The sequence below is a fragment of the Pseudophryne corroboree genome, chromosome 3, assembly GCF_028390025.1.
Source record: "Pseudophryne corroboree isolate aPseCor3 chromosome 3, aPseCor3.hap2, whole genome shotgun sequence".
Lineage (NCBI taxonomy): Eukaryota > Metazoa > Chordata > Amphibia > Anura > Myobatrachidae > Pseudophryne > Pseudophryne corroboree.
Genome location: NC_086446.1, coordinates 612,192,750 through 612,217,762, shown reverse-complemented (window position 1 = coordinate 612,217,762; position 25,013 = coordinate 612,192,750). Strand labels below are relative to the sequence as shown.

The window sequence follows — 25,013 nt, the reverse complement described above, 5'->3', positions numbered from 1 at the left end:
CTGGGATAGGAAAGAGGGGTCACTTGAAAACTGGGATAGGAAAGAGGGGGCGCTTGGTAACAGGGATAGGAATGAGGGGGCGCTTGGTAACAGGGATAGGAATGAGGGGGCGCTTGGTAACAGGGATAGGAATGAGGGGGCGCTTGGAAACAGGGATAGGAATGAGGGGGCGCTTGGAAACAGGGATAGGAATGAGGGGGCGCTTGGAAACAGGGATAGAAATGAGGGGGCGCTTGGAAACAGGGATAGAAATGAGGGGGCGCTTGGTAATAGGGATAGGAATGAGGGGGGCTTTGGTAATAGGAATGAGGGGGCACTTGGAAACACGGATAAGAATGAGGGGGCGCTTGGTGACAGGGATAGGAATGAGGGGGAGCTTGGTAATAGGGATAGGAATGAGGGGGTGCTTGGTAACAGGGATAGGAATGAGGGGGCGCTTGGTAACAGGGATAGGAATGAGGGGGCGCTTGGTAACAGGGATAGGAATGAGGGGGCGCTTGGTAACAGGGATAGGAATGAGGGGGCGCTTGGTAACAGGGATAGGAATGAGGGGCGCTTGGTAACAGGGATAGGAATGAGGGGGCGCTTAGTAACAGGGATAGGAATGAGGGGGCACTTGGTAACAGGGATAGGAATGAGGGGGCGCGTGGTGACGGATAGGAATGAGGGGGCGCGTGGTGACAGGGATAGGAATGAGGGGGCGCGTGGTGACAGGGATAGGAATGAGGGGGCGCGTGGTGACAGGGATAGGAATGAGGGGGCGCTTGGTAACAGGGATAGGAATGAGGGGGGGTTTGGTAACAGGGATAGGAATGAGGGGGCATTTGGTAACAGGGATCGGAATGAGGGGGCGTTTGGTAACAGGGATAGGAATGAGGGGGCGCTTGGAAACAGGGATAGGAATGAGGGGGCGCTTGGAAACAGGGATAGGAATGAGGGGGCGCTTGGAAACATGGATAAGAATGAGGGGGCGCTTGGAAACATGGATAAGAATGAGGGGGTGCTTGGAAACATGGATAAGAATGAGGGGGCGCTTGGTAATAGGAATGAGGGGGTACTTGGTAACAGGGATAGGAATGAGGGGTCGCTTGGTAACAGGGATAAGAATGAGGGGGTGCTTGGTAACAGGGATAGGAATGAGGGAGCGCTTGGAAAATAAGATTTTACTCACCGGTAAATCTATTTCTCGTAGTCCGTAGTGGATGCTGGGAACTCCGTAAGGACCATGGGGAATAGACGGGCTCCGCAGGAGACTGGGCACTCTAAAAGAAAGATTAGGTACTATCTGGTGTGCACTGGCTCCTCCCACTATGACCCTCCTCCAGACCTCAGTTAGGATACTGTGCCCGGAAGAGCTGACACAATAAGGAAGGATTTTGAATCCCGGGTAAGACTCATACCAGCCACACCAATCACACCGTATAACTCGTGATACTACACCCAGTTAATAGTATGAAATATAACTGAGCCTCTCAACAGATGGCTCAACAATAACCCTTAGTTAGGCAATAACTACATACAAGTATTGCAGACAATCCGCACTTGGGATGGGCGCCCAGCATCCACTACGGACTACGAGAAATAGATTTACCGGTGAGTAAAATCTTATTTTCTCTGACGTCCTAGTGGATGCTGGGAACTCCGTAAGGACCATGGGGATTATACCAAAGCTCCCAAACGGGCGGGAGTGCGCGGATGACTCTGCAGCACCGAATGAGAGAACTCAAGGTCCTCCTCAGCCAGGGTATCAATTTTGTAGAATTTAGCAAACGTGTTTGCCCCTGACCAAGTAGCAGCTCGGCAAAATTGTAAAGCCGAGACCCCTCGGGCAACCGCCCAAGATGAGCCCACTTTCCTCGTGGAATGGGCTTTTACTGATTTAGGATGCGGCAATCCAGCCGCAGAATGCTCCAGCTGAATTGTGCTACAAATTCAGCAAGCAATATTCTGCTTAGAAGCAGGAGCACCTATTTTGTTGGGTGCCTACAGGATAAAAAGCGAGTCAGTTTTCCTGACTCCAGCCGTCCTGGAAATATAAATTTTTAAGGCCCTGACTACGTCCAGTAACTTGGAATCTTCCAAGTCCCTAGTAGCCGCAGGCACTACAATAGGTTGGTTCAAGTGAAAAGCTGATACCACCTTAGGGAGAAACTGGGGACGAGTCCTCAATTCTGCCCTATCCATATGGAAAATCAGATAAGGGCTTTTACATGACAAAGCCGCCAATTCTGACACACGCCTGGCCGAAGCCAAGGCCAATAACATGACCACTTTCCACGTGAGATATTTCAAATCCACAGTTTTAAGTGGCTCAAACCAATGTGATTTTAAGAAACTCAACACCACGTTGAGATCCCAAGGTGCCACAGGAGGCACAAAAGGGGGCTGAATATGTAGCACTCCCTTTACAAATGTCTGAACTCCAGGCAGTGAAGCCAGTTCTTTCTGGAAGAAAATCGAGAGAGCCGAAATCTGGACCTTAATGGAACCCAATTTTAGGCCCATAGTCACCCCTGACTGTAGGAAGTGCAGAAAACGACCCAGCTGAAATTCCTCTGTTGGGGCCTTCCTGGCCTCACACCACGCAACATATTTTCGCCAAATACGGTGATAATGGTTTGCGGTTACTTCTTTCCTGGCTTTTATCAGCGTAGGAATGACTTCTTCCGGAATGCCCTTTTCCTATAGGATCCGGAATTCAACCGCCATGCAGTCAAACGCAGCCACGGTAAGTCTTGGAACAGACAGGGCCCCTGCTGTAGCAGTTCCTGTCTGAGCGGTAGAGGCCATGGGTCCTCTGATATCATTTCTTGAAGTTCTGGGTACCAAGCTCTTCTTGGCCCATCCGGAACCACGAGTATCGTTCTTACTCCTCGTTTTCTTATTATTCTCAGTACCTTTGGTATGAGAGGCAGAGGAGGGAATACATAAACCGACTGGTACACCCACGGTGTCACTAGAGCGTCCACAGCTATTGCCTGAGGGTCCCTTGACCTGGCGCAATATCTAGTTTTTTGTTTAGGCGGGACGCCATCATGTCCACCTGTGGCCTTTCCCAACGGTTTACCAACAGTTGGAAGACTTCTGGATGAAGTCCCCACTCTCCCGGGTGTAGGTCGTGTCTGCTGAGGAAGTCTGCTTCCCAGTTGTCCACTCCCGGAATGAACACTGCTGACAGTGCTAAGACGTGATTTTCCGCCCATCGGAGAATACTTGTGGCTTCTGCCATCGCCATCCTGCTTCTTGTGCCGCCCTGTCGGTTTACATGGGCGACTGCCGTGATGTTGTCTGATTGGATCAGTACCGGCTGGTTTTGAAGCAGAGGCCTTGCCAGACTTAGGGCATTGTAAATGGCCCTCAGTTCCAGAATATTTATGTGTAGGGACGACTCCTGACTTGACCAAAGTCCTTGGAAATTTCTTCCCTGTGTGACTGCCCCCCAGCCTCGAAGGCTGGCATCCGTGGTTACCAGGACCCAGTCCTGTATACCGAATCTGCGGCCCTCTTGAAGATGAGCACTCTGCAGCCACCACAGTAGAGATACCCTGGTCCTAGGAGACAGGGTTATCAGCCGATGCATCTGAAGATGCAATCCCGACCACTTGTCCAAGAGGTCCCACTGAAAGGTTCTTGCATGGAACCTGCCGAATGGAATTTTGCTTCGTAAGAAGCTACCATTTTTCCCAGGACTCGTGTGCAGTGATGCACCGATACCTGTTTTGGTTTCAGGAGGTCTCTGACTAGAGATGACAGCTCCTTGGCTTTCTCCTGCGGGAGAAACACTTTTTTCTGTTCTGTGTCCAGAACCATCCCCAGGAACAGTAGGCGTGTGGTAGGAACCAGCTGTGACTTTGGAATGTATAGAATCCATCCGTGCTGTTGTAGCACTTCCCGAGATAGTGCTACTCCGAACAACAACTGCTCCTTGGACCTCGCCTTTATAAGGAGATCGTCCAAGTACGGGATAATTAAAACTCCCTTTTTTCGAAGGAGTATCATCATTTCTGCCATTACCTTGGTAAAGACCCTCGGTGCCGTGGACAGTCCAAACGGCAGTGTTTGGAATTGGTAATGGCAATCCTGTACCACAAATCTGAGGTACTCCTGGTGAGGATGGTAAATGGGGACATATAGGTAAGCATCCTTGATGTCCAGGGATACCATGTAATCCCCCTCCTCCAGGCTTGCAATAACCGCCCTGAGCGATTCCATCTTGAACTTGAATTTTTTATGTATGTGTTCAAGGATTTCAAATTTAAAATGGGTCTCACCGAACCGTCCGGTTTCGGTACCACAAACAGTGTGGAATAGTAACCCTGTCCTTGTTGAAGTAGGTGCACCTTGACTATCACCTGCTGGGAATACAGCTTGTGAATTGCCTCTAGCACAGCCTCCCTGCCTGAGGGAGTTGTCGGCAAGGCAGATTTGAGGAAACGGCGGGGGGGAGACGCCTCGAATTCCAGCTTGTACCCCTGAGATACTACTTGAAGGATCCAGGGATCCACCTGTGAGCGAGCCCACTGATCGCTGAAATTTTTGAGGCGGCCCCCCACCGTACCTGGCTACGCCTGTGGAGCCCCCGCGTCATGCGGTGGACTCAGAGGAAGCGGGGGAAGAATTTGATTCTGGGAACTGGCTGACTGGTGCAGCTTTTTCCCTCTTCCCTCGTCTCTGTGCAGAAAGGAAGCGCCTTTGACCCGCTTGCTTTTCTGAAGCCGAAAGGACTGTACCTGATAATACAGTGCTTTCTTAGGCTGTGAGGAAACCTGAGGTAAAATGTTTTTTTTTTTTTTTTTTCTCCAGCTGTTGCTGTGGATACGAGGTCCCAGAGACCATCCCCAAACAATTCCTCACCCTTATAAGGCTCTATGTGCCTTTTAAAGTCAGCATCACCTGTCCAGTGTCGGGTCTCTAATACCCTCCTGACAGAATGGACATTGCATTAATTCTGGATGCCAGCCGGCAAAATATCCCTCTGTGCATCCCTCATATATAAGACGACGTCTTATGTTCGCAAAATAGTATCCCTGTTTGACAGGGTTACAGACCACGCTGCAGCAGCACTATCTGCAGGTCTCAGTCTAGTACCTGAGTGTGTAAATACAGACTTCAGGATAGCCTCCTGCTTTTTATCAGCAGGTACCTTCAAAGTGGCCGTATCCTAAGACGGCAGTGGCACCTTTTTGACAAACGTGTGAGCGCCTCATCCACCCTAGGGGATATCTCCCAGCGTAACTTATCCTCTGGCGGGAAAGGGTACGCCATCAGTAACTTTTTAGAAATTACCAGTTTCTTATCGGGGGAACCCACGCTTTTTCACACTTCATTCACTCATTTGATGGGGGAACAAAACACTGCCTGCCTTTTCTCCCCAAACATAAAACCCTTTTTTAGTGGTACTTGGGTTAATCTCAGAAATGTGTAACACATTTTTTATTGCCGGGATCATGTAACGGATGTTCCTAGTGGATTGTGTATATGTCTCAACCTCGTCGACACTGGAGTCAGACTCCGTGTCGACATCTGTGTCTGCCATCTGAGGGAGCGGGCGTTTTTGAGCCCCTGATGGCCTTTGAGACGTCTGGGCAGGCGCGGGCTGAGAAGCCGGCTGTCCCATAGCTGTTACGTCATCCAGCCTTTTATGTAAGGAGTTGACACTGTCGGTTTATACCTTCCACCTATCCATCCACTCTGGTGTCGGCCCCACAGGGGGCGACATCACATTTATCGGCATCTGCTCTGCCATCACATAAGCCTCCTCATCAAACGTGTCGACACAGCCGTACCGACACACCGCACACACACCACAGGGAATGCTCTGACTGAGGACAGGACCCAACACAGCCCTTTGGGGAGACAGAGAGAGAGTATGCCAGCACACACCAGAGCGCTATATAATTTTGGGATTAACACTATATTGAGTGAATTTTTCCCAATAGCTGCTTGTATATACAATATTGCGCCTAAATTTTGTGCGCCCCCCCCCCTCTCTTTTTAACCCTTTGAGCCTGAAAACTACAGGGGAGAGCCTGGGGAGCTGTCTTCCAGCTGCACTGTGAAGAGAAAATGGCTCCAGTGTGCTGAGGGAGAAGCCCCGCCCCTTTTTCAACTGACTTTCTCCCGCTTTTTCTGGAATACTGGCAGGGGTAATTTTACATCTATATAGCCTCTAGGACTATATATGATGTAGATTTGCCAGCCAAGGTGTCATATATTGCCCTCAGGGCGCCCCCCCCAGCGCCCTGCAACCTCAGTGACTGGAGTGTGAAGTGTGCATGAGGAGCAATGGCGCACAGCTGCAGTGCTGTGCGCTACCTTGGTGAAGACCGAAGTCTTCTGCCGCCGATTTTCCGGACCTCTTCTTGCTTCTTGCTCTGTAAGGGGGACGGCGGCGCGGCTCCGGGAATGAACACCAAGGCCAGTTCCATGCGGTCGATCCCTCTGGAGCTAATGGTGTCCAGTAGCCTAAGAAGCCCAAGCTAGCTGCAAGCAGGTAGGTTCGCTTCTTCTCCCCTTAGTCCCTCGATGCAGTGAGCCTGTTGCCAGCAGGTCTCACTGTAAAATAAAAAACCTAAAATAAACTTTCTTTCTAGGAGCTCAGGAGAGCCCCTAGTGTGCATCCAGCTCGGCCGGGCACAGAAATCCAACTGAGGTCTGGAGGAGGGTCATAGTGGGAGGAGCCAGTGCACACCAGATAGTACCTAATCTTTCTTTTAGAGTGCCCAGTCTCCTGCGGAGCCCGTCTATTCCCCATGGTCCTTACGGAGTTCCCAGCATCCACTAGGACGTCAGAGAAATAGGGATAAGAATGAGAAGGCGCTTGGAAACAGGGATAGGAATGAGGGGGCGCTTGGAAACATGGATAAGAATGAGGGGGCGCTTGGAAACATGGATAAGAATGAGGGGGCGCTTGGAAACATGGATAAGAATGAGGGGGCGCTTGGAAACATGGATAAGAATGAGGGGGCGCTTGGAAAATAAGAATTTACTTACCGATAATTCTATTTCTCGGAGTCCGTAGTGGATGCTGGGGTTCCTGAAAGGACCATGGGGAATAGCGGCTCCGCAGGAGACAGGGCACAAAAAGTAAAGCTTTAGGATCAGGTGGTGTGCACTGGCTCCTCCCCCTATGACCCTCCTCCAAGCCAGTTAGGTACTGTGCCCGGACGAGCGTACACAATAAGGGAGGAATTTTGAATCCCGGGTAAGACTCATACCAGCCACACCAATCACACCGTACAACTTGTGATCTAAACCCAGTTAACAGTATGATAACAGCGGAGCCTCTGAAAAGATGGCTCACAACAATAATAACCCGATTTTTGTAACTATGTACAAGTATTGCAGATAATCCGCACTTGGGATGGGCGCCCAGCATCCACTACGGACTCCGAGAAATAGAATTATCGGTAAGTAAATTCTTATTTTCTCTATCGTCCTAGTGGATGCTGGGGTTCCTGAAAGGACCATGGGGATTATACCAAAGCTCCCAAACGGGCGGGAGAGTGCGGATGACTCTGCAGCACCGAATGAGAGAACTCCAGGTCCTCTTTTGCCAGGATATCAAATTTGTAGAATTTTACAAACGTGTTCTCCCCTGACCACGTAGCTGCTCGGCAGAGTTGTAATGCCGAGACCTCTCGGGCAGCCGCCCAAGATGAGCCCACCTTCCTTGTGGAATGGGCCTTAACCGATTTAGACTGTGGCAGGCCTGCCTCAGAATGTGCAAGTTGAATTGTGTTACAAATCCAACGAGCAATCGACTGCTTAGAAGCAGGCGCACCCAACTTGTTGGGTGCATACAGTATAAACAGCGAGTCAGATTTTCTGACTCCAGCTGTCCTGGAATATATTTTCAGGGCCCTGACAACTTCTAGCAACTTGGAGTCCTCCAAGTCCCTAGTAGGTGCAAGGCACCACAATAAGCTGGTTCAGGTGAAACACTGACACCACCTTAGGGAGAGAACTGGGGACGAGTCCGCAGCTCTGCCCTGTCCGAATGGACAAACAGATATGGGCTTTTTTGAGAAAAAACCACCAATTTGACACTCGCCTGGTCCAGGCCAGGGCCAAGAGCATGGTCATTTTTTATGTGAGATGCTGCAAATCCACATATTTGACTGGTTTTAAACCAATGTGATTTGAGAAATCCCAGAACTACGTTGAGATCCCACAGTGCCACTGGAGGCACAAAAAAGGGGTTTGTATATGCAATACTCCCTTGACAAACTTCTGGACTTCAGGAACTGAAGCCAATTCTTTCTGGAAGAAAATTTACAGGGCCGAATTTGAACCTTAATGGACCCCAATTTGAGGCCCATAGACACTCCTGTTTGCAGGAAATGCAGGAAACGACCGAGTTGAAATTTCTTTGTGGGGCCTTCCTGGCCTCACACCACGCAACAAATTTTCGCCACACGTGGTGATAATGTTGTGCGGTCACCTCCTTTCTGGCTTTGACCAGGGTAGGAATGACCTCTTCCGGAATGCCTTTTTTCCCTTAGGATCCGGCTTTCCATCGCCATGCCGACAAACGCAGCTGCGGTAAGTCTTGGAACAGACATGGTACTTGCTGAAGCAAGTCCCTTCTTAGCGGCAGAGGCCATAAGACCTCTGTAAGCATCTCTTGAAGTTCCGGGTACCAAGTCCTTCTTGGCCAATCCGGAGCCATGAGTATAGTTCTTACTCCTCTATGTCTTATAATTCTCAGCACCTTAGGTATGAGAAGCAGAGGAGGGAACACATACACCGACTGGTACACCCACGGTGTTACCAGAACGTCCACATCTATTGCCTGAGGGTCCCTTGACCTGGCGCAATACCTGTCCCGTTTTTTGTTCAGACGGGACGCCATCATGTCCACCTTTGGTATTTCCCAACGGTTTACAATCCTGTGGAAAAAACTTCTCAATGAAGTTTCCACTCTCCCGGGTGGAGGTCGTGCTGAGGAAGTCTGCTTCCCAGTTTCCATTCCCGGGATGAAAAACTGCTGACAGTGTTATCACATGATTTTCCGCCCAGCGAAAAGTCCTTGCAGTTTCTGCCATTGCCCTCCTGCTTCTTGTGTCGCCCTGTCTGTTTACGTGGGCGACTGCCGTGATGTTTTTCCCACTGGATCAATACCGGCTGACCTTGAAGCAGAGGTCTTGCTAAGCTTAGAGCATTATAAATTTACCCTTAGCTCCAGTATATTTATGTGGAGAAAAGTCTCCATACTTGATCACACTCCCTGGAAATTTTTCCCTTGTGTGACTGCTCCCCAGCCTCTCAGGCTGGGCTCCGTGGTTACCAGCATCCAATCCTGAATGCCGAATCTGCGGCCCTCTAGAAGATGAGCACTCTATAACCACCACAGGAGAGACACCCTTGTCCTTGGATATTGGGTTATCCGCTGATGCATCTGAAGATGCGATCCGGACCATTTGTCCAGCAGATCCCACTGAAAAGTTCTTACGTGAAATCTGCCGAATGGAATTGCTTCGTAGGAAGCCACCATTTTTACCAGGACCCTTGTGCAATGATGCACTGTTTTTAGGAGGTTCCTGACTTGCTCGGATAACTCCCTGGCTTTCTCTTCCGGGAGAAACACCTTTTTCTGGACTGTGTCCAGAATCATCCCTAGGCACAGCAGACGTGTCGTCGGGATCAGCTGCGATTTTGGAATATTTAGAATCCACCCGTGCTGATTGTAGCAGTATCCGAGATAGTGCTACTCCGACCTCCAACTGTTCCCTGGACTATGCCCCTATCATGAGATCGTCCAAGTAAGGGATAATTAAGACGCCTTTTCTTCGAAGAAGAATCATCAATTCGGCCATTACCTTGGTAAAGACCCCGGGGTGCCGTGGACAATCCAAACGGCAGCGTCTGAAACTGATAGTGACAGTTCTGCACCACGAACCTGAGGTACCCTTAGTGAGAAGGGCAAATTTGGGACATAGAGGTAAGCATCCCTGATGTCCCGGGACACTATATAGTCCCCTTTTTCCTGGTTCGTTATCACTGCTCTGAGTGACTTCATCTTAATTTGAACCTTTGTAAGTGTTCAAAAAAAAATTTTTTTTTTTTTTTTTTTAGAATAAGTCTCACCTAGCCTTCTGGCTTCAGTACCACAATATAGTGTGGAATAATACCCCTTTTCTGTAGTAGGAGGGGTAATTTAATTGTCACCTGCTGGGAACACAGCTTGTGAATTTTTTCCCATACTACCTCCTTGTCGGAGGGAGACTTGGTAAAGCAGACTTCAGGAGCCTGCGAAGGGGAAACGTCTCGACATTCCCATCTGTACCCCCGGGATACTACTTGTAGGATCCAGGGGTCCTGTACGGTCTCAGCGCCATGCTGAGAACTTGTCAGACGCGGTGGAACACTTCTGTTCCTGGGAATAGGCTGCCTGTTGCAGTCTTCTTCCCTTTCCTCTATCCCTGGGCAGATATGATCTTATAGGGACGAGAGGACTGAGGCTGAAAAGACGGTGTCTTTTTCTGCAGAGATGTGACTTAGGGTAAAAAACGGTGGATTTTCCAGCAGTTGCCGTGACCACCAGGTCCGATGGACCGACCCCAAACAAGTCCTCTTCCTTTATACGGCCATACTGTGCCGTTTGGAATCTGCATCACCTGACCACTGTCGTGTCCATAACATCTTCTGGCAGTTATGGACATCGCGTTTATTCATGATGCCAGAGTGCAAATATCCCTCTGTGCATCTCGCATATATAGAAATGCTCTATAGTCAATAAAATACTGTCCCTGTCAAGGGTATCAATATTTTTAGTCAGGGAATCCGACCAAGCCACCCTAGCTCTGCACATCCAGGCTGAGGCGATCGCTGGCCGCAGTATAACACCAGTATGTGTGTATATACTTTTTATTATATTTTCCAGCCTTGTCAGCTGGTCCTTGAGGACGGCCCTATCTATAGACGGTACCGCCACTTGTTTTGATAAGCGTGTGAGCGCCTTATCCACCTTAAGGGGTGTTTCCCAACGCGCCCTAACTTCTGGCGGGAAAGGGTATACCGCCCATAATTTTCTATCGGGGGGAACCCACGCATCATCACACACTTTATTTAATTTATCTGATTCAGGAAAAACTATGGTAGTTTTTTCACATCCCACATAATACCCTCTTTTGTGGTACTTGTAGTATCAGAAATACGTAACACCTCCTTCATTGCCTTTAACGTGTGGCCCTAATAAGGAATACGTTTGTTTATTCACCGTCGACACTGGATTCAGTGTCCCTGTCTGTGTCTGTGTCGACCGACTAAAGTAAACGGGCGTTTTAAAACCCTTGACGGTGTTTTTGAGACGTCTGGACCGTACTAATTGTTTGTCGGCCGTCTCATGTCGTCAACCGACCTTGCAGCGTGTTGACATTATCACGTAATTTCCTAAATAAGCCATCCATTCCGGTGTCGACTCCCTAGAGAGTGACATCACCATTACAGGCAATTGCTCCGCCTCCTCACCAACATCGTCCTCCTACCTGTCGACACACACGTACCGACACACAGCACACACACAGGGAATGCTCTGATAGAGGACAGGACCCACTAGCCCTTTGGAGAGACAGAGGGAGAGTTTGCCAGCACACACCAAAAAACGCTATAATTATATAGGGACAACCTTATATAAGTGTTTTCCCTTATAGCATCTTAATATATATATAAGCATATCGCCAAATTAGTGCCCCCCCTCTCTGTTTTAACCCTGTTTCTGTAGTGCAGTGCAGGGGAGAGCCTGGGAGCCTTCCCTCCAGCCTTTCTGTGAGGGAAAATGGCGCTGTGTGCTGAGGAGATAGGCCCCGCCCCTTTTTCGGCGGCCTCGTCTCCCGCTCTTAACGGATTCTGGCAGGGGTTAAATATCTCCATATAGCCTCCGGAGGCTATATGTGAGGTATTTTTAGCCAAAATAGGTATTCATTTGCCTCCCAGGGCGCCCCCCTCCCAGCGCCCTGCACCCTCAGTGACTGCCGTGTGAAGTGTGCTGAGAGGAAAATGGCGCACAGCTGCAGTGCTGTGCGCTACCTTTAGAAGACTGAGGAGTCTTCTGCCGCCGATTCTGGACCTCTTCTTACTTCAGCATCTGCAAGGGGGCCGGCGGCAAGGCTCCGGTGACCATCCAGGCTGTACCTGTGATCGTCCCTCTGGAGCTGATGTCCAGTAGCCAAGAAGCCAATCCATCCTGCACGCAGGTGAGTTCACTTCTTCTCCCCTAAGTCCCTCGTTGCAGTGATCCTGTTGCCAGCAGGACTCACTGTAAAATTAAAAACCTAAGCTAAACTTTCCTAAGCAGCTCTTTAGGAGAGCCACCTAGATTGCACCCTTCTCGGCCGGGCACAAAATCTAACTGGCTTGGAGGAGGGTCATAGGGGGAGGAGCCAGTGCACACCACCTGATCCTAAAGCTTTACTTTTTGTGCCCTGTCTCCTGCGGAGCCGCTATTCCCCATGGTCCTTTCAGGAACCCCAGCATCCACTAGGACGATAGAGAAACATGGATAAGAATGAGGGGGCGCTTGGAAACATGGATAAGAATGAGGGGGTGCTTGGAAACATGGATAAGAATGAGGGGGTGCTTGGAAACATGGATAAGAATGAGGGGGTGCTTGGTAACAGGGATAGGAATGAGGGGTCACTTGGAAACATGGATAAGAAATGAGGGGGCGCTTGGAAACAGGGATAGGAATGAAGGGGAGCTTGGGAACTGGGATAGGAAAGAAGGGGCGCTTGGAAACTGGTATAGGAATGAGGGGGCGCTTGGAAACTGGTATAGGAATGAGGGGGCGCTTGGTAACAGGGATAGGAATGAGGGGGGCTTTGGTAATAGGAATGAGGGGGCACTTGGAAACATGGAAAAGAATGAGGGGGCGCTTGGTGACAGGGATAGGAATGAGGGGGTGCTTGGTAACAGGGATAGGAATGAGGGGTCACGTGGTAACAGGGATAAGAATGAGGGGGCGCTTGGAAACAGGGATAGGAATGAGGGGGCGCTTGGAAACAGGGATAGGAATGAGGGGGCGCTTGGAAACTGGGATAGGAAAGAGGGGTCACTTGAAAACTGGGATAGGAAAGAGGGGGCGCTTGGTAACAGGGATAGGAATGAGGGGGCGCTTGGTAACAGGGATAGGAATGAGGGGGCGCTTGGTAACAGGGATAGGAATGAGGGGGCGCTTGGTAACAGGGATAGGAATGAGGGGGCGCTTGGAAACAGGGATAGGAATGAGGGGGCGCTTGGAAACAGGGATAAGAATGAGGGGGCGCTTGGAAACAGGGATAAGAATGAGGGGGCGCTTGGAAACATGGATAAAAATGAGGGGGCGCTTGGAAACAGGGATAGGAATGAGGGGGCAATTGGTAACAGGGATAGGAATGAAGGGGTGCTTGGTAACATGGATAAGAATGAGGGGGCGCTTGGAAACATGGATAAGAATGAGGGGGCGCTTGGAAACATGGATAAGAATGAGGGGGTGCTTGGAAACATGGATAAGAATGAGGGGGCGCTTGGTAACAGGGATAGGAATGAGGGGGTGCTTGGTAACAGGGATAGGAATGAGGGGTCACTTGGTAACAGGGATAAGAATGAGGGGGTGCTTGGTAACAGGGATAGGAATGAGGGGGCGCTTGGAAACAGGGATAGGAATGAGGGGGCGCTTGGAAACAGGGATAGGAATGAGGGGGCGCTTGGAAACATGGATAAGAATGAGGGGGCGCTTGGAAACATGGATAAGAATGAGGGGGCGCTTGGTAACAGGGATAGGAATGAGGGGGTGCTTGGTAACAGGGATAGGAATGAGGGGTCACGTGGTAACAGGGATAAGAATGAGGGGGTGCTTGGTAACAGGGATAGGAATGAGGGGGCGCTTGGAAACAGGGATAGGAATGAGGGGGCGCTTGGAAACATGGATAAGAATGAGGGGGCGCTTGGAAACATGGATAAGAATGAGGGGGTGCTTGGAAACATGGATAAGAATGAGGGGGCGCTTGGTAACAGGGATAGGAATGAGGGGGTGCTTGGTAACAGGGAAAGGAATGAGGGGTCACTTGGTAACAGGGATAAGAATGAGGGGGTGCTTGGTAACAGGGATAGGAATGAGGGGGCGCTTGGAAACAGGGATAGGAATGAGGGGGCGCTTGGAAACATGGATAAGAATGAGGGGGCGCTTGGAAACATGGATAAGAATGAGAGGGTGCTTGGAAACATGGATAAGAATGAGGGGGCGCTTGGTAACAGGGATAGGAATGAGGGGGTGCTTGGTAACAGGGATAGGAATGAGGGGTCACTTGGTAACAGGGATAAGAATGAGGGGGTGCTTGGTAACAGGGATAAGAATGAGGGGGCGCTTGGAAACAGGGATAGGAATGAGGGGGCGCTTGGAAACATGGATAAGAATGAGGGGGCGCTTGGAAACATGGATAAGAATGAGGGGGCGCTTGGAGACATGGATAAGAATGAGGGGGCGCTTGGAAACATGGATAAGAATGAGGGGGCGCTTGGAAACATGGATAAGAATGAGGGTGTGCTTGGAAACATGGATAAGAATGAGGGGGCGCTTGGTAACAGGGATAGGAATGAGGGGGTGCTTGGTAACAGGGATAGGAATGAGGGGTCGCTTGGTAACAGGGATAGGAATGATGGCGTGCTTGGAAACAGGGATAGGAATGAGAAGGCGCTTGGAAACAGGGATAGGAATGAGGGGGCGCTTGGAAACATGGATAAGAATGAGGGGGCGCTTGGAAACATGGATAAGAATGAGGGGGCGCTTGGAAACATGGATAAGAATGAGGGGGTGCTTGGAAACATGGATAAGAATGAGGGGGCGCTTGGTAACAGAGATAGGAATGAGGGGGCGCTTGGTAACAGGGATAGGAATGAGGGGTCACTTGGAAACATGGATAAGAAATGAGGGGGCGCTTGGAAACAGGGATAGGAATGAGGGGGCGCTTGGAAACTGGTATAGGAATGAGGGGGAGCTTGGAAACATGGATAAGAATGAGGGGGCGCTTGGTAACAGGGATAGGAATGAGGGGGTGCTTGGTAACAGGGATAGGAATGAGGGGTCGCTTGGTAACAGGGATAGGAATGAGGGAGCGCTTGGAAACAGGGATAGGAATGAGAAGGCGCTTGGAAACAGGGATAAGAATGAGGGGGCGCTTGGAAACATGGATAAGAATGAGGGGGTGCTTGGTAACAGGGATAGGAATGAGGGGGCGCTTGGTAACAGGGATAGGAATGAGGGGGCGCTTGGTAACAGGGATAGGAATGAGGGGGCGCTTGGTAACAGGGATAGGAATGAGGGGTCACTTGGAAACATGGATAAGAAATGAGGGGGTGCTTGGAAACAGGGATAGGAATGAGGGGGCGCTTGGAAACAGGGATAGGAAAGAGGGGGCGCTTGGAAACTGGTATAGGAATGAGGGGGAGCTTGGGAACTGCGATAGGAAAGAAGGGGCGCTTGGAAACTGGTATAGGAATGAGGGGGCGCTTGGAAACAGGGATAGGAATGAGGGGGCGCTTGGTAACAGGGATAGGAATGAGGGGGGCTTTGGTAATAGGAATGAGGGGGCACTTGGAAACATGGAAAAGAATGAGGGGGCGCTTGGTGACAGGGATAGGAATGAGGGGGCGCTTGGTAATAGGGATAGGAATGAGGTGGGCTTTGGTAACAGGGATAGGAATGAGGTGGGCTTTGGTAACAGGGATAGGAATGAGGGGGCAATTGGTAACAGGGATAGGAATGAGGGGGTGCTTGGTAACAGGGATAGGAATGAGGGGGTGCTTGGTAACAGGGATAAGAATGAGGGGGTGCTTGGTAACAGGGATAGGAATGAGGGAGCGCTTGGAAACAGGGATAGGAATGAGGGGGCGCTTGGAAACAGGGATAGGAATGAGGGGGCGCTTGGAAACAGGGATAGGAATGAGGGGGCGCTTGGAAACATGGATAAGAATGAGGGGGCGCTTGGAAACATGGATAAGAATGAGGGGGCGCTTGGAAACATGGATAAGAATGAGGGGGCGCTTGGTAACAGGGATAGGAATGAGGGGGGCGCTTGGTAACAGGGATAGGAATGAGGGGTCACTTGGAAACAGGGATAGGAATGATGGGGTGCTTGGAAACAGGGATAGGAATGAGGGGTCACTTGGAAACATAGATAAGAAATGATGGGGTGCTTGGAAACAGGGATAGGAATGAGGGGGCGCATGGAAACAGGGATAGGAAAGAGGGGGCGCTTGGAAACTGGTATAGGAATGAGGGGGCGCTTGGAAACTGGGATAGGAAAGAAGGGGCGCTTGGAAACTGGTATAGGAATGAGGGGGCGCTTGGAAACAGGGATAGGAATGAGGGGGGCTTTGGTAATAGGAATGAGGGGGCACTTGGAAACATGGAAAAGAATGAGGGGGCGCTTGGTGACAGGGATAGGAATGAGGGGGCGCTTGGTAATAGGGATAGGAATGAGGTGGGCTTTGGTAACAGGGATAGGAATGAGGGGGCAATTGGTAACAGGGATAGGAATGAGGGGGGCTTGGTAACAGGGATAGGAATGAGGGGGGCTTGGTAACCGGGATAGGAATGAAGGGGCGTTTGGTAACAGGGATAGGAATGAGGGGGGCGTTTGGTAACAGGGATAGGAATGAGGGGGTGCTTGGAAACATGGATAGGAATGAGGGGGGCGCTTGTAAACAGGGATAGGAATGAGGGGGGCGCTTGGAAACAGGGATAGGAATGAGGGGGCGCTTGGAAACATGGATAAGAATGAGGGGGCGCTTGGAAACATGGATAAGAATGAGGGGGCGCTTGGAAACATGGATAAGAATGAGGGGGCGCTTGGTAACACGGATAGGAATGAGGGGGCGCTTGGTAACAGGGATAGGAATGAGGGGTCACTTGGAAACATGGATAAGAATTAGGGGGCGCTTGGTAACAGGGATAGGAATGAGGGGGCGTTTGGTAACAGGGATAGGAATGAGGGGGCGCTTGGTAACAGGGATAGGAATGAGGGGGCGCTTGGTAATAGGGAAGGGAATGAGGGGGGCTTTGGTAATAGGAATGAGCGGACACTTGGAAACACGGATAAGAATGAGGGGGCGCTTGGTGACAGGGATAGGAATGAGGGGGCGCTTGGTAATAGGGATAGGAATGACGGGCGCTTTGTTAACAGGGATAGGAATGAGGGGGTGCTTGGAAACAGGGATAGGAATGAGGGGGCGCTTGGAAACAGGGATAGGAATGAGGGGGCGCTTGGAAACAGGGATAGGAATGAGGGGGCGCTTGGAAACAGGGATAGGAATGAGGGGGCGCTTGGAAACAGGGATAGGAATGAGGGGGCGCTTGGAAACAGGGATAGGAATGAGGGGGCGCTTGGAAACAGGGATAGGAATGAGGGGGCGCTTGGAAACTGGGATAGGAAAGAGGGGTCACTTGAAAACTGGGATAGGAAAGAGGGGGCGCTTGGTAACAGGGATAGGAATGAGGGGGCGCTTGGTAACAGGGATAGGAATGAGGGGGCGCTTGGTAACAGGGATAGGAATGAGGGGGCGCTTGGAAACAGGGATAGGAATGAGGGGGCGCTTGGAAACAGGGATAGGAATGAGGGGGCGCTTGGAAACAGGGATAGAAATGAGGGGGCGCTTGGAAACAGGGATAGAAATGAGGGGGCGCTTGGTAATAGGGATAGGAATGAGGGGGGCTTTGGTAATAGGAATGAGGGGGCACTTGGAAACACGGATAAGAATGAGGGGGCGCTTGGTGACAGGGATAGGAAGAGGGGGAGCTTGGTAATAGGGATAGGAATGAGGGGGTGCTTGGTAACAGGGATAGGAATGAGGGGGCGCTTGGTAACAGGGATAGGAATGAGGGGGCGCTTGGTAACAGGGATAGGAATGAGGGGGCGCTTGGTAACAGGGATAGGAATGAGGGGGCGCTTGGTAACAGGGATAGGAATGAGGGGCGCTTGGTAACAGGGATAGGAATGAGGGGGCGCTTGGTAACAGGGATAGGAATGAGGGGGCACTTGGTAACAGGGATAGGAATGAGGGGGCGCGTGGTGACAGGGATAGGAATGAGGGGGCGCGTGGTGACAGGGATAGGAATGAGGGGGCGCGTGGTGACAGGGATAGGAATGAGGGGGCGCTTGGTAACAGGGATGGGAATGAGGGGGGGTTTGGTAACAGGGATAGGAATGAGGGGGCATTTGGTAACAGGGATCGGAATGAGGGGGCGTTTGGTAACAGGGATAGGAATGAGGGGGCGTTTGGTAACAGGGATAGGAATGAGGGGGCGTTTGGTAACAGGGATAGGAATGAGGGGGCGTTTAGTAACAATAGCACGGAAGCAATATCTGTAAGAACAGCGTGTTACGGTAATAAGACCTTATGTTCTGTACAGATGTGACAGTACTCATAGTGGGAGTGACCAGTGTGACAGCCACACCACACGGACAGTGTGCTGCTGTTATTATACTGGTATATATGATGTAAGCCAGTGGAGCAGTATAACCCATGCTGCAGACAGGCATTGCACACACGCAGGCTGTACACAGGCCAGCAGCGCGCACACACAATCCCTGGGATAACACCGCGCCGTCAGTCACCCAGCTGTCATCTCTTCCATGCACAGCACAGGCCGCTGCACACACACTGACAGGTCCCGCACTACTCACCCGCAACCTCCGACTCCAAGCGCAGCCACAGCAGCTGAGAGCGCAGCGGCGGCGCCGTGACGTGATCCGTGTGCGCGGCGGTGCCCGGGGGAGGGGGTGGAAGATTCCAGGGAGTTCTAGTTACCGGGAGGGGGAGCCTAGCCACCGAGTCCCTGCATCCGTGAGATGATGTCATCTTCCGGTAGATTGTGCTGGAAAGTGCCCGACTCGTGCTGTCCTCCGCCCTGCATGTATGCGGGAGTCACGCAGGAGGCCGGAGAGGGTACTGCTGGGCAGATATTTCCGTGTCATACTCAGTCCCAGCTCTGTGTACCACAGAGAGAAAGAGCCACAAGGTGCGAGACACAGAGAGCACGTTATAACCAGATTTTACTGCGAACTATTGGAAAGAAAATGTACCCTATATACTGCATATTATTTTACATAGTCTTACCAGGCTGTCCATTTAAACCGGGACACTTATGAATTATACAGGTTCTATGGCTGATTAAAACCAGGGGAAATACAGGCTTGAAGTCAGCCAGTCACGGAACATGTGCAATTCATGTGTGTCCAGGTTTAAAGGAATACTCTGATAAGCCTATAGAATAAGTAATTGTCCATTTGCTGTACAGCTGTATTCTCACTCACTGGTGTTCTTTTGTCATGTGGTGGGAGATACTTGGACCTCTACCAGGTCACAAGTGTGGATCATTAGGTTGACCCCCATATGGTCAAAATGTCACAGTGTCATTAAATAGACAATGGAAAAGGTCAACAAGTACAAAAGGCCGACATGGATAATGGTCGACACAACCTTTTTTGTGCATGTCATTTTCACTGTCAAAGTGCAGGAACCCCCAGTTAGTGTACTGTGTCTCCTGGCAACAGATTACTATTCCCATTTATAGTCCACGTGGATGGTAAAGTTTGGAAAGAATGCAAAAAAACCTTAAAAAGTTGTGTCGGGAGGACTTCCGGTGGGCGGACCCTATATCGGCCGCATTTTAAAAGAGCTCTCCGTTCCCTGCCGCCCAAGTAACACTCTACGGGCGAAATACAGAGATCTGAGCCCCATAATTACACCAGGGGCCAGCGGAGATAGTGGTGGGCAAGAAGGGAAAGTATCCCCGGCTCTCCACCGCCTCTCTCCCCGGAGTTCAAGCGCCAGCTGTGACGCACGCTGCCAGTGGCCGCCATATTGGATGCGGCCGGGCGTCCTTACCTCACCGGCCTGGCTCTCTACTCCCTGCTCCCCGCCCGAGACGGACGCCGTTACTGGGCAATCCTGGCCCCCTGCACCTACAAGAGCCGTGACGGCTAACAGCGGAGAAAACAGCGTCGCGAGTGCCCGTCGGAACTGGAGACACGGCCTAGAGACGGGTGAGTGAGCCACACCAGGCCCCCCGCACTGCCACCATTACCAGAGGCCCGCACGCATCAAACATAAACCCCTGCGGCTTGCAACCAGAGGGCACTTGTCAGCAGAGATACTGCACAGACCTCACACAGCCGTCCCGCTCCGCGCCACAGTAGCCATATAAACAACGGGCTACCTGACCCACAAACTAAGTGCACCAGGCTCCAGAGACCCCACAACAGCAGGGGTAGAGGACTGCAGATTAGACAACACTCTGCAGCACAGCAAGCCAGGTTCCACACCACCATTCTGTCCCCTACCCCCCCTGCCAAGAGCCTCACACACAGGCTACATTAAACAGCTCCAGCAGTACTATCTGGACACAGACCACAGTGATCTAACACACCACTCACAGTGGTTACGCACTCACACTTCCTCCCTGCAGGGCAGGTTTTCTGAAACCACATTATTTTTTTGCATCGTGCTACCACCACGCTCTTATAGATAAATACGTAGCCAAACCCCAAAGAGGAGGACGGGGCTCTGCACCGGCAAAAACCAAAGACACTAGAGCATCCGCCTCGGTCTCTATTAACTCACCACCCTCATCCCCTAACACCAACGTCTTGGATGGCATACCAGACCCCGCTAGATACAACACAGACGCAGTAGCCAGGGCACAGGAAATCTCTGACATACTTTCACCGCTACTAGACAAGAAGCTTGCAGGACTGAAAGATTCTATCGATTCCACCATGACGCAGTTAAAAGAACATAGCTCACGACTGGATGAAGTCGAGCAGCGGGTCTCAAACCTGGAAGACGATCTGACTGCCACTCGTTCCGTCATTGACTCACAAACGTCTACCATATCCGCGATACAAGAAAAGCTAGAAGATTTGGAAAATCGCAATCGTCGAAACAATCTTCGTATGATTGGCTTACCGGAATCAGTCAGACCTAAAGAATTGATGGCTTTGGTATCTTCCTGGCTGCCCCTTGAATTGGGCTGCCTGGCGGATGGGGAGTCCTTAGCGATTGAGCGGGCACACCGAATTGGTCCTGACCTTCAGACAGACCGCCGGAGACATAGACCGGTAATATTCAAGTTCCTCAACTATCCGGATAAAGTAAAAGTGATGGACGCATACCGCAAAGCCCGAGAGCTTTCCTTTCATGGAGAAAAGCTGCTTTTGTTTCAAGACTTCTCTTATAACGTGGCCATGAAGAGGAGGGAATTCTCCACCACCTGCAAGATCCTGTTCGACGAGGGCATTCGATTCGCCCTACTCTACCCGGCGAAGCTCCGCGTTCAACATACCGGCAAGACATACCTATTTGATACATCATCAGAAGCAAAGAACTTTGGGGAATCCTTACGACACCACTCCTCGCCTGCCGCCAAAGACAGAGGCTGATATCGAACTTCACCATAGATTTAATATATATACCAACTCCCTTATGGAGATCGTGTTCGGTAATGTATGGCTAACTAATGTTGGGGGTAATTCCAAGTTGATCGCAGCAGGATATTTTTTAGCAGTTGGGCAAAACCATGTGCACTGCAGGGGAGGCAGATATAACATGTGCAGAGAGAGTTAGATTTGGGCGGGTTATTTCATTTCTGTGCAGGGTAAATACTGGCTGCTTTATTTTTACACTGCAATTTAGATTGCAGATTGAACTCACCACACCCAAATCTATCTCTCTCTGCACATGTTATATCTGCCTCCCCTGCTGAGCACATGGTTTTGCCCAACTGCTAAAAATTTCCTGCTGCGATCAACTTGGAATTACCCCCGTTATTCTCTATGTCTTGCTACTCACAGTAATATGTGTTCGAGGCATTGACAAATGTGGGGTCCTTTCGCCCCTTCTCCCCTTTCCCGTATTGTTTATCTTTCTACCCCTACCCCTCCCACTCATCCATCCCCCCCCTTCCCTCTCCCCCTCCCTCTCCCCCCTCATCTAATCGAAATGTTATTACTAGGTTTTACCGGGTCGTTTAGACCACTGTTATGGGTTCAAAAAAAATTGGAAAATGGACTTACTGTATCAAACTGGTTACAGCTATTCTTAAAGTTGTTGTTGTGGCACATTGTTAACACCCCTATTGATGATCAGGTTTCCCCACTGGCTGGGACATGGGGAGCCCTACGGTATATCATATTACTACTTCATATGCCTGACAGGATAGGTATAGGCTAGAACTAGTCTCCCTATGGCGGCCTCTTTAGTAACTAAGACGAAGTTAAAATTCCTTACATGGAACGTGGAGGGTCTCAACACTCCAATTAAACGAAAAAAGATATTACAACACCTTAAACGTTTAAGACCTGATGTAGCAATGTTACAAGAAACTCATTGGAAATCGGGGGACCCCAATGTGCTTAGAGATAATTGGATCCAGAGTTTTCATGCAGCATCCTTTTACCTCTAAGAAAAGAGGAGTAGTAATTATATTCCACAAATCCCTTAGCTATAACATATTAGACAACCTGGAAGATGAAGAGGGTCGATTCTTATTTCTCAAAGTGCGGATAGAAGGGGAATGCTACACCCTAGCGAACATATATGCACCAAACTCAGATCACAACGCCTTCTTCTCAAACATTTATGTCCGACTACAAGAATGGGCCGAGGGTAGTTTGATCATTGGGGGCGATTTTAATTCCACACTACAACCATCCCTGGACAGATCAGGTATTCCTAGTAGACAGAACTACATGATACCAGCCTCTCTGCAATTCTTAATTTCATCCCTACACCTCATAGACCCATGGCGACACCAACACCCGGTTAGTCGGGAATACACATTCTACTCGCATCCACATGCCACATCGACCAGGATAGATTATTGGCTACTCCCGGCGGGATTGTTATCCAGGATATGCGATTCTAAAGTAGAAAATATTGCCATTTCCGATCACGCACCCACATGGTTTACACTTAAACTAGAAGCCCCTAAGCAGACCTCCTTTAACTGGAGATTCCATTCACATTTATATACCTCCCCGACTTTAAATTATATCTGGAAGCTAACTTCCTTAACTATGCCAATGATAATGCACAACACATCGATGACATTAACCTCTTCTGGTCTGCATCCAAGCCGGTGATACGGGGTTACATCATTGCATATATGGCCGCAAAGCGCAAACGACTAAACCAACGGTTCCGTGATCTCGGTCTGGCATTGACAAATTCATATGCGGCGTTATTGACCTCACCGACAGAGGACAATCGCAGAATTTATACTGAAACAAAACATTCTTATGACAACCTCTGTACGGAGAGGGCACAATATGCTATGGACTTTCAAAAACACAAATACTTCAGATGGGGAAATAAAGCAGGCAAGCTCTTAGCAAATGTAGTTCGCAGCCAGCGCCCTACCTCGCACATTCTAACCCTCCAATCTGAAAATCGAATGTCCTCTAACCCAACAACCATTGCTGATTCCTTCCTGAATTATTACAAGGAACTATATACGGCCCCACCAGACGACCCCGTCAACGGCATGAATTTCTTGCGGTCGGCAGGGTCTCCCACACTGTCAGATGAGGACCGGGACTCTCTTATGACCCCTATTACTGAATTAGAATTAATAACGGTCATCAAACAATTGACTAATGGTAAATCCCCAGGCCCAGACGGACTGAGCGCAGAGTATTACAAACTGCTACTACCCCATATCACGCCACACCTCCTTTAACTTAATTCCATTTTGGCTGGAAAGGAGCCCCCCCCCCACTTTCAACCATGCCCGTGTAATAGTATTACCAAAACCCGGGAAAGACCCTACCCTAGTTCAATCATACGTCCAATATCTCTCCTAAATCAAGATTTTAAAATCTTAACAACACTCATGGCACATAGGTTGCAAACAGTATTACCCTTGATTTTGCATCCATCTCAGACAGGTTTTGTGAAGGGGAGAACGTCAGTACACAATATAAGACAAGTAGTCGCGGCCCTGACTATAGCGGCCCAGAAACCAGGTGGAACATCCTTGCTAGTGAGCTGTGACGCTGATAAAGCGTTTGATCGCGTATCATGGTCTCACCTGCTGAGGATACTACACTGGCAACGATTTGGTACCGACTTTATCAAATTCTTTCGTACCATATACGACACACCCTCAGCATTCCTCACAGTAAATGGGCTGAACACAGATACATTTACATTACACAGAGGCACAAGGCAGGGGTGTCCCATGTCCCCACTTCTTTTTGACTTAGCATTAGACCCATTCCTTAGACATTGTCACCTAAGACCAGAATGGCGGGGAATAGGAATAGGTGATAGAGATCTTAAGGTCACAGCTTACGCAGATGACTTATTATTATATTTTTCAAACCCCCAAGATGCGTTTCCAGGTCTGCTGTCAATGTTGACAACTTTTGAGTCGATCTCGGGGTTTAAAATTAACAGATCCAAGACAGAAGCTTTGGCGCTACACCCAAATGCTAAGCACGGCTGGAACTTTCAATTCCCGTTCCGCTGGGCGCACCAAACAATCACATACTTGGGGCTCCAGATACCTGTTCACCCATCTGACCTGTACAGAAGTAATATCCCACGAGTAATCGCACGTACTTTAACCGATTTCCAGGCATGGAAACATCTACCACTTTCATACTTAGGACGCTGCCAGCTGATCAAAATGATATCCTTCCCGAGGTTGCTATACCCCATCCAAATGTTGCCTTTATTGATATCAGACACAGATATAAAAACCATAAATAAAGCTTTTAGTGAATTTATATGGGCACATAAAAAACCCAGGATCTCATTATTTAAACTGAGCCAGTCACAGAAATTGGGGGGCGTTAATCTACCTTGCATTAGGAGCTATATGCTGGCTGCGAACTACCGCTATGCTGTCGATTGGATTCACGAGACTGAGATCTTTGCCAACACCGGCCTGGAACAGGCCTTCTCCCCTGAGCATTCTTTGGTCAGCTTACTGCATACACGTCCGTCGGCTATCCCCCAACTGGTTCAAAACA

General features: G+C 49.9%; 1 protein-coding gene across 2 annotated transcripts in view; it reads right to left on the bottom strand.

Moving 5' to 3' along the window:
- Positions 1-18,950, bottom strand: part of HERC4 (HECT and RLD domain containing E3 ubiquitin protein ligase 4) — a 222,644-nt gene extending 203,694 nt beyond the window's left edge. Inside the window, exon 1 of one of the 2 annotated variants that reach the window (XM_063961614.1) lies at positions 18,663-18,950. The gene's annotated coding sequence lies outside the window, so the exon portion shown is untranslated. The remainder of the gene's footprint in view (positions 1-18,662) is intronic. The other variant, XM_063961615.1, reaches the window with a different exon arrangement.
- Positions 18,951-25,013: the final 6,063 nt, after the last annotated feature.